The sequence below is a fragment of the Herpailurus yagouaroundi genome, unplaced genomic scaffold (assembly GCF_014898765.1).
Source record: "Herpailurus yagouaroundi ecotype Mexico unplaced genomic scaffold, PumYag 186, whole genome shotgun sequence".
NCBI classification, from domain to species: Eukaryota; Metazoa; Chordata; class Mammalia; order Carnivora; family Felidae; genus Herpailurus; species Herpailurus yagouaroundi.
The window spans coordinates 40,453,894-40,461,241 of record NW_024412417.1 but is presented as its reverse complement, the minus strand read 5'-3'; the positions used below and the strand labels follow the sequence as shown (position 1 = coordinate 40,461,241).

Below are 7,348 nucleotides of genomic sequence, written 5' to 3'. Positions count from 1 at the left end.
GATTTTTTTTTTTTTTATCTTGACCTTCTCAAAGCCATTTAAGAGCACGGATAAAAAAGCAAAGCGCAGGGAGGCTGTGAAATGCAGCTCAGCGGCCAGCCACAACGGGAAAAGGCATTTAAACGCGGCCAGCTCAGACAGTCTTCCTCCGGTGGATGGAAGTGAGTTCTGGACCAGTCTGCCCGGTGGGCAGCTCGGCAGGTGTGGCTGGCTGGCAGGTGTGGCCGCACCGTTGACCTGGTGATCCCTCTTCCAGGAATCCATGTGGCCGAAATGCTCATCGGCCCCAGCGAAGATCTCTGTGGGGAACATGGTTTGTAAGAGTGGAACACCGGAAACCACCCCGCATGCCCTGGGAGGAGACTGGTCCGATCCACTATGGTGCGCTCAAATTTGGAGTACAAACAGACCTTGAAGTGAAGGCAGTAGCTCTGCCTGTGATAACAGCGGATGTTCACAAGGTCTAGTTCAGGCTCAGGACATTTCGTACAGTGCGAGGCTGTTGGGGTGAATGCTGTTTTCATGTGGGCGTATGGATTCACTCGCCGTGTTGCAAGCAGCAGAGAGGGGGCTGACGCTGGTCTGAGCGCGGCTGAGGGTGGACAGGTTCCACAGCTCTCAGGGCTAAGGGCCCGGACCTGGAGCCAGGTTTCCCGTGTGACTTGCACCGTGTGACTCACTGTTGCCGTGCCTCGGTTTCCCTGCGCAGAAAACGGGTGTGCTTGCTCCTAGTACTTTCCTCTGGGAGGTGTTTTGAGGATGGAATGCGTGCAACCCTGCGAGGCTTTGTCTCTGCAGGCCTGGAAGACAGTAAGCCCTGGAGTCTTCGCTATGTTGAAGCCCGGAAGAAAGTGCTGGAGAAATGTGCTCAGCCGGCACCGGTCACTGGTTGTCTCTGAAGAGTGTTGATTGTTGAACTCACGCATTCCACAGCGTTTAACATTTTTGGAAAAAGGAATGCAGTCGGGCAGAGAAACAATTGATGTCCAAAGGAGACCCTTGTTACCGGCCTTCGAGGATAGGTCAATGCCTCCTTCTACTACATTCCCTGGAAAAATGGGTGGGTAGACTCCGGACTCAGGCACAGGACTCACCACCCAGGCTGCCGACTCTCCCTGCCCACCACCTCCCTGGGTCTGGTGCTCATCGCTGTCAGTGTTCTTAGCCCCTGGGGATGTCCCTTTATAAATCGGCTTCCCCCGCAGGCTTGGGAGCTCTCCAAGGACAGGGACTGCATCTAACCTGTGTCTCTGTGTCTCCACGCCTGGGCTGGGGCCTGACACACAGTAGGTGCCGAATGAGGGTTTGCTGAGTACTCAGTCTGGAAGGCATTACTCGAGGGTTGGTACGTGACCCAAGGGTTTATTGGAGGAAGTTTCTTCCACAGTCTGACAGTAAACACTCCCTCTGACCCCTCTGGAATGCTCTTGGCACTTGTTTCCAAGTCAGGCCCTGAAAAATGAACCCTGTGTGTTAATTACAGAGCGAAACAATGCATTCTGGACTCCACCTCGGGGCGGCCATGTGGTCGGCCAGCTGCTGCAGAGGCTGTCCCCAGGGAAGGGACCTCCAGTCCCTCCAGGCCCGGGCGATAGTTCCTGGCATCCAGGTCCTCCAGGGGCCAACCACAGAAAGCAGGGACCCACTTGGCATATCAACAGGAAGCGTTGTTATTGCCATGCTTGTGGGCATGCGCCCGTATGCACACCCACAGCCCCCCAAACAGAACAAAAGCAAAACCAAAACGTGATGAAAGAAGCAATGAGAAAAGGTTGGGGAGGGGGGGCAAAGAAAGGGACAAACAATGTGTTTGTGGGCCATATAAAGCCCGTGAGTTCCCAATTCCCAAAGCTCTTCCCCATTTTACAGATGAGTACGCTGAGAGGCAACAGCGTGCCCAAAGCCACCAGGAGTTAGTGCGTGGTCCGGAATGAAGTTTCTGATTTTCTGGCCCAGAGTCTCCCCTCTGTTTTGTCCTTGAGGCCGAGGGTCTGCAGGCTCCAGGGGCAGGACCTCTCAGGAGAGGAACAAGGGCCACCTGCCTCCCCGGCAACCCCCACCCCCACCTTTTCCCAGGAACCCTTTGTGACAGGGGGTGCCCAGTACTCGCGCATCAGGTAGCTGATGCTGTCACCCCAGGAGGGGGCCAGGGATGAGGGACTGGGGCTATCACGTGAATACTGGGATCCGGGTAGACAGAGGCTTCTCTGAAATTGAATGTTCATGGGGAAGGAGGACCGAGGTCAGGTTTGGAGCTATAGACCAATCTGGGTTGGAATGCGAGCTCTTTTCCTTCTAAGGCAGGTGAGTGTGGATAAGTGATGGAAGCTTCTGGGTGTCAGCGTACTCGGGTTTAAAATGGGACAGCACACAAGTCTGTGTGCAAGATCGAGGTCGTATAAACGAGGCCCCAGGGCCCAAGCAGGTGCTCCTAGGTCCAAGAATGCTGGATGGGCCAGAGGTGGGTCTTGCAGGAGAGAATGTAGTCCTGTGTGTTTGTAGGAGGTGAGATCAGTGCTTCCCTGAAGGTCAGCACAAGGGGGGGGGAGGGGTCCTACTCTTTATGCTGAGACAGTTGTAGTCAGGGTCACAGCTAGTACTGGGGACAGAGACTCTCAGAGAGACCAGCTCAGGGCTTATGAACTCAGCTCCCAGCTCCCCCAAGACAGGCCGGGAGTGGGAAGCGGAGCAGAGGTGGGGGAGGGGAGGCTTCAGGGCCCAGATGGGGGGAGGGGATGGGAGGGGTGGATAGCCCTGGCCCAGGGAACAAAGCCTCCAATCCCCAGGACCTCCATTAGCTGTGCGACTTCGGGAAAGTCACTCAGCCTCTCTGAAACCCAGTTTTCACAACTGTTAACAGGAAAAGCAGCATCCCGCAGGCTGGCGGTAGGGAGTAACCGAGGACGTAAAACGCTAGGGCGCAGTAGGTCCAAATCCACATGACGCCGGAGGTGGCCCCTCCCACACACACCGGCTGTCCGGCCTCCCCTTCCAGGGCCTCATCTTCCCTGCCTGGGTTCGTGGTTTGTGTCCGAGTAATAGTTACCAAATGGCAGTCTTTGGCGTATTACATTTATGATTTTTTTTTACCATAATCCAAACACATTTTGCAAAATTTATTACTTCATATCTTTTGAAAATTTAATGGATCCCCTTATAGAAGCTGAAATAGAAAAAAAAAAAAATTAAGGCGAACACGACGCTGCCGCTCTAAGTGGAGAAGCCGTCTTGCTGGTCATGAACTGAAGTCACTGGTGAGAATAATCACAACCCAAAGCCAATGGGGTGTTAAATCCTGGCTGGGAAGGACCTGGGCACAGAGGCGGCTCTCCTTGTGCGAGAAGAAAAAGCATCAGGGAAGCATTCGGACCAATGCCAAATCAAGACTCGCTCCCTGGTAGGACCAGGAGGGCATAAGGGGTTAACTTGGGAGTCATTTCCATCCTCCGTGATTCATTTAATGCCTCGAGTAATTCAGAAAGTGATGCTGGGGGGTCCCCACCCCATCTCTGTGAGGTTCACACACCAGAACAGGGCGCCTGGGTGATCCTGTCGGTCCCTCCTGCTGAGGCTGTCAGGAATCTAGAAGGGCCGGCAGGGCTGGGACATCGCAGCTGAATGGGAAGGAAGGTGTGTGGGGTGGGCAGAAGCCTGGATGGGCAGGGGTGGGGGGTCAGGACAGGAGCACAGTCAAGGATGCCCGAGGACGGCCAGATTGCCAGTTTCCTCTCGGCACAGGCCTGTGCCCATGAGCAAGCTAGGAAAGGGCTCTCAAGCTAAGAACCAACTCTGCCTTGATCTTTAAAAAAAAAAAAAATTGTTTTTAATGTTTATATTTATTCTTGAGACAAAGAGAGACAGAGCATGAGCAGGGGAGGAGCAGAGAGAGAGGAAGACACAGAATCGGAAGCAGCTCCAGGCTCCAAGCTGTCAGCACAGAGCCCGACGCGGGGCATGAACTCCTGAACCGCGAGATCAAGACCTGAGCCGAAGTCGGATGCTCGACCGACTGAGCCCCCCCAGGCGCCCCGACTCTGCCTTGATCTTGGACTTGCAGCCTGCACGGCTATGAGAATAAACGTGGTTTAAGCCACCTGGTCTGTGCTATTTTGTCGCAGCAGCCTGAGCGGACTGAGGCAGGGAGCACGGGGCCCGTGGCTGGGTGTCGAGAGACTTCATTTCTGTCCCTCTTCTGCTAGTGTGACTCTTGGCCGGGGTTGCCCTTCTCTGGGACTCAGTTTCCCCATCTGTAAAGGCAGGACGATTAACTCTACAGGTAAGGGGTTCTGACCTTCTGATTACAGGAAATGCCTGCACCTTAGCTGACCAGTGCTGAGGGTCCGGAACAGGATGGCACCTGGGGCTGGCAGGCTTCAAACCGCCTAGAAGCACCCCCAGACGCCTGGAAGCACCCCCAGACGGTGGCGGCAACCCGGGTCAGGAATCTCACACAGCACTTTTTGGGACGGTCTGGGGTCAGCACTAGGGAATCTCTGCAGGCTCTGGGAGGCACAGGACACACCTGGTTAAACATTTGCCCGCTTTGGCTCCTTTCCAGAGCAGCGGACACCGCCCTGCGCACACACGGGCCCAGGGCTTAGGCAGCAGTTTTGCGATCCGGGTTTTTATTTAACTGGAAGACAGATACAGAGATACTTGCTCCCTCCCTCCCCCGTCCCCCACCACGCTGCCCAGCTAACCTTGGCTCCACGCAGGATCAAGGTCAGGCAGGGCCTCTCAGGCCACCCTTGCGGGGGCAAAGAGCTGGAGGTCCTCAGGCTGAAAGTGGGGGTCTGGATTCCCGCTCTGCCACGGGGGGGGGGGGGGGGGCGGTGCATGTGGGCAGTGTCCCCACCTCTCTGAGCTCAGTCTGTACTCCTGTAAAATGGGCTAATAGTCTGTGGGCTGAGCCCCCTGGGTCTCAACCCCGCCCCCGCACAGCCTTTCCTGCCTGGGCCGCGTCTGCCCTTCCCTGGGGAGGCCGCTGGTAGGGGTCAGGTTCCGGAGTGAGCGGTCTCTCAGAGGGGTTTTTTCGCCTCCATCGCAGATAACAGGTGATGCTAGAGAAAGTCACCTCTCCAACGTCTGTGCAGCCGGGGGATCGGCATTCGGGTTTTCTTCTCGGGGCCGCGGGGAGGACGAAGGAACGTTCTGGGCCGTCACCGGTAAGAACCTTGATGAAGGACAGAGTCACTTCCAGCGATGCCATCCCTAACCCCGTTGGCTGGCTCACTGTGCCCTGCCCCGCCTCGGGTTGAGTAAACATTTCCTCTTTTTGCCCCTGTGCCACACTTAACCTCTAAAGGCATGTCCCCTGCTGGGTTTTACCGTGGCTTTGGCTTGTGAGGATGGTGAGTGCCTCCAGGGCAAGGACTGGGTCCCATTTACCTTCCAAGCCCCCAGGTCAGCAGCCTCTGACCAGAGCCAGCTTCTTGAATGAATGAATAAGTGGGTGAGTGAATAACTGAAACGACAATGACCTTCAAGCCCCGTGGGAAAATGCTCTCGGTCTTTGCCAATCAATAGTGATCTGTGCCCCACTTTCTAAGTCACGCCCTAGACAGCGGTCGCCAGGCTCAGATGCATGCCACAGTGATCCGAGGACCAGACAGCTGGGCGGGGCGGGGGAGGGAGGCCGGAGAGGTCACACGGCCCGGCCCCCGTGCCACACGCCTCTCTCCTGTCTCGGCGGGCGAAGAAGGAGTGTCGCACACGCCTCATCTTTTCATTCAGCCCTCCCTGGTGGTGGGCTTGTTGGGCTCATCGGTCGTGCGGGGACCAGCTTTCAGAGAGTTTCTTTAAATTGCACGCGAGGGTTGCCCTGGATGAGCTTGCCAGATGCGAAGGACCTCCGCCTGAGGGAGAAGACCCTGATGAGGTTGCCACCACCCCATTTTCACCTTCAGCCCCGGACGGGCCTGCACCCTAGAGGAGCACTGAGGCAGACTGGCATTTTCTTAAGGATCTCAATCAAATACCAAGAGGGGACCCAAAGAGACTATATCTCTTTTTTGGGGGTGTGCCATGCTTCATTTTATTTTATTCTATTTTGTTTTGTTTTATTTTATATTATTATATTTTATTATTTTATATTATATAAATTATATAAATTATAATTATATAATTATATAATTAATTATATAATTATATAATTATAAATTATATAAATTATATAAATATAATATTTTATATTATATTATACTATTTTATTTTTATTTTATTTTATTTTATTTTATTTTATTTTATTTTATTTTATAGAACACCACAACGATCATTCGTATGCCTACTTCCTCAGAGCCAATAGTGTTCACATTTTACTTTTATTTTTGCTTTTATGTGCTGGGGCATTTGAAAGTAAGATACAGACGCGGTGACCCACTGACCCCCGAATACTCCAACAAATATCTTCTAACAATAGAGGCACTATCTCACCTAGCCACATTCTATACCTCAAATGAGAAGATGAAGGACACATTCCTCATATGATTAAATACTCGGTGCAGATTCAAACATCCAGAATTGTCCCCCAAGTCATTTTCATGGCATTTTCCCCCAAATCAGAATCCAAACGAGATTCATGCAGTGTTTTTTGTTTGTTTGTTTTATTTGTATAGGATACATTTTAAGTGTCTTAACCTAGACGCGTGTCTCCTGTCTGCACCTTTTTTTTGTCTGCATTTCTTTTCCCTGACATCGGCTGCTGGTCTAGAGGAGGCTAGAGGTCGTGACGAATGGCCCACACCCTGGAAGTGCCCACCGTCCCCTCATCCGCCTGCCACTGGTTCCCAGCTGGGCCTGAACTCAGCCATTTGCAGAGCTCCCCGGAGGTGTTAGTGAAGGAACTTTCGTGACCTTCTCAGAGGTAAGGGGGTGGCACATTCATTGGGGCCCAGGAGGGCCTGAACAGAAGACGTGCTCTGCAGATGAGGCACCATGGTCACATCAGAGGGCACCCGGCAGGAGGTCAGGCAGGTGGGGGCATCTGGATGACTCTGGACCCTCGCACACCTGTATCACCTGCCGGGCCTCCTCTGGCCAGAGTGCTGTCTCCCTCCCCGTGCCACACCCCCACTGCCTTCTCCCCTCAGGTCCAGGAAAAGCCCTGCACCCCCACAGACTTTGCCTCCACCCCTGCCCTGGTTCACCGTAACTTCCAGATTGATGAAAACGTTCCACATCCCATCTAAAAATGCACACGTACATACAAACGTGAAACGAGAGAAGAAATACAGCTGGATGTCAGTGGGCTTAACTGGGATGAGAAAGAGCCTCAAGCATGACCTGAAAAGCTGAAACCGTGCAGAGAAGAAGGGATAGATCTGACTAAATCAATCAGCTATAATGAAAA

The 7,348-nt window shown here is 53.3% G+C and overlaps 2 long non-coding RNA genes across 3 annotated transcripts; both read left to right on the top strand.

Moving 5' to 3' along the window:
• Window positions 1-435: 435 nt before the first annotated feature.
• Window positions 436-3,894, top strand: LOC121043016 (uncharacterized). Of its 2 annotated transcripts, none has more exons than XR_005796636.1 (4): window positions 436-1,060; window positions 1,484-2,304; window positions 3,161-3,630; window positions 3,848-3,894. It is a non-coding gene; the product is annotated as an uncharacterized LOC121043016 (long non-coding RNA). The 2 variants fall into 2 exon arrangements; XR_005796637.1 differs by having other exon boundaries at window positions 3,161-3,397; window positions 3,848-3,893.
• A 309-nt stretch (window positions 3,895-4,203) lies between these two features.
• LOC121043234 (uncharacterized) lies at window positions 4,204-6,051 on the top strand. Its single transcript, XR_005796751.1, has 3 exons — window positions 4,204-4,276; window positions 5,048-5,165; window positions 5,397-6,051. It is a non-coding gene; the product is annotated as an uncharacterized LOC121043234 (long non-coding RNA).
• The last annotated feature ends 1,297 nt before the right edge of the window (window positions 6,052-7,348 follow it).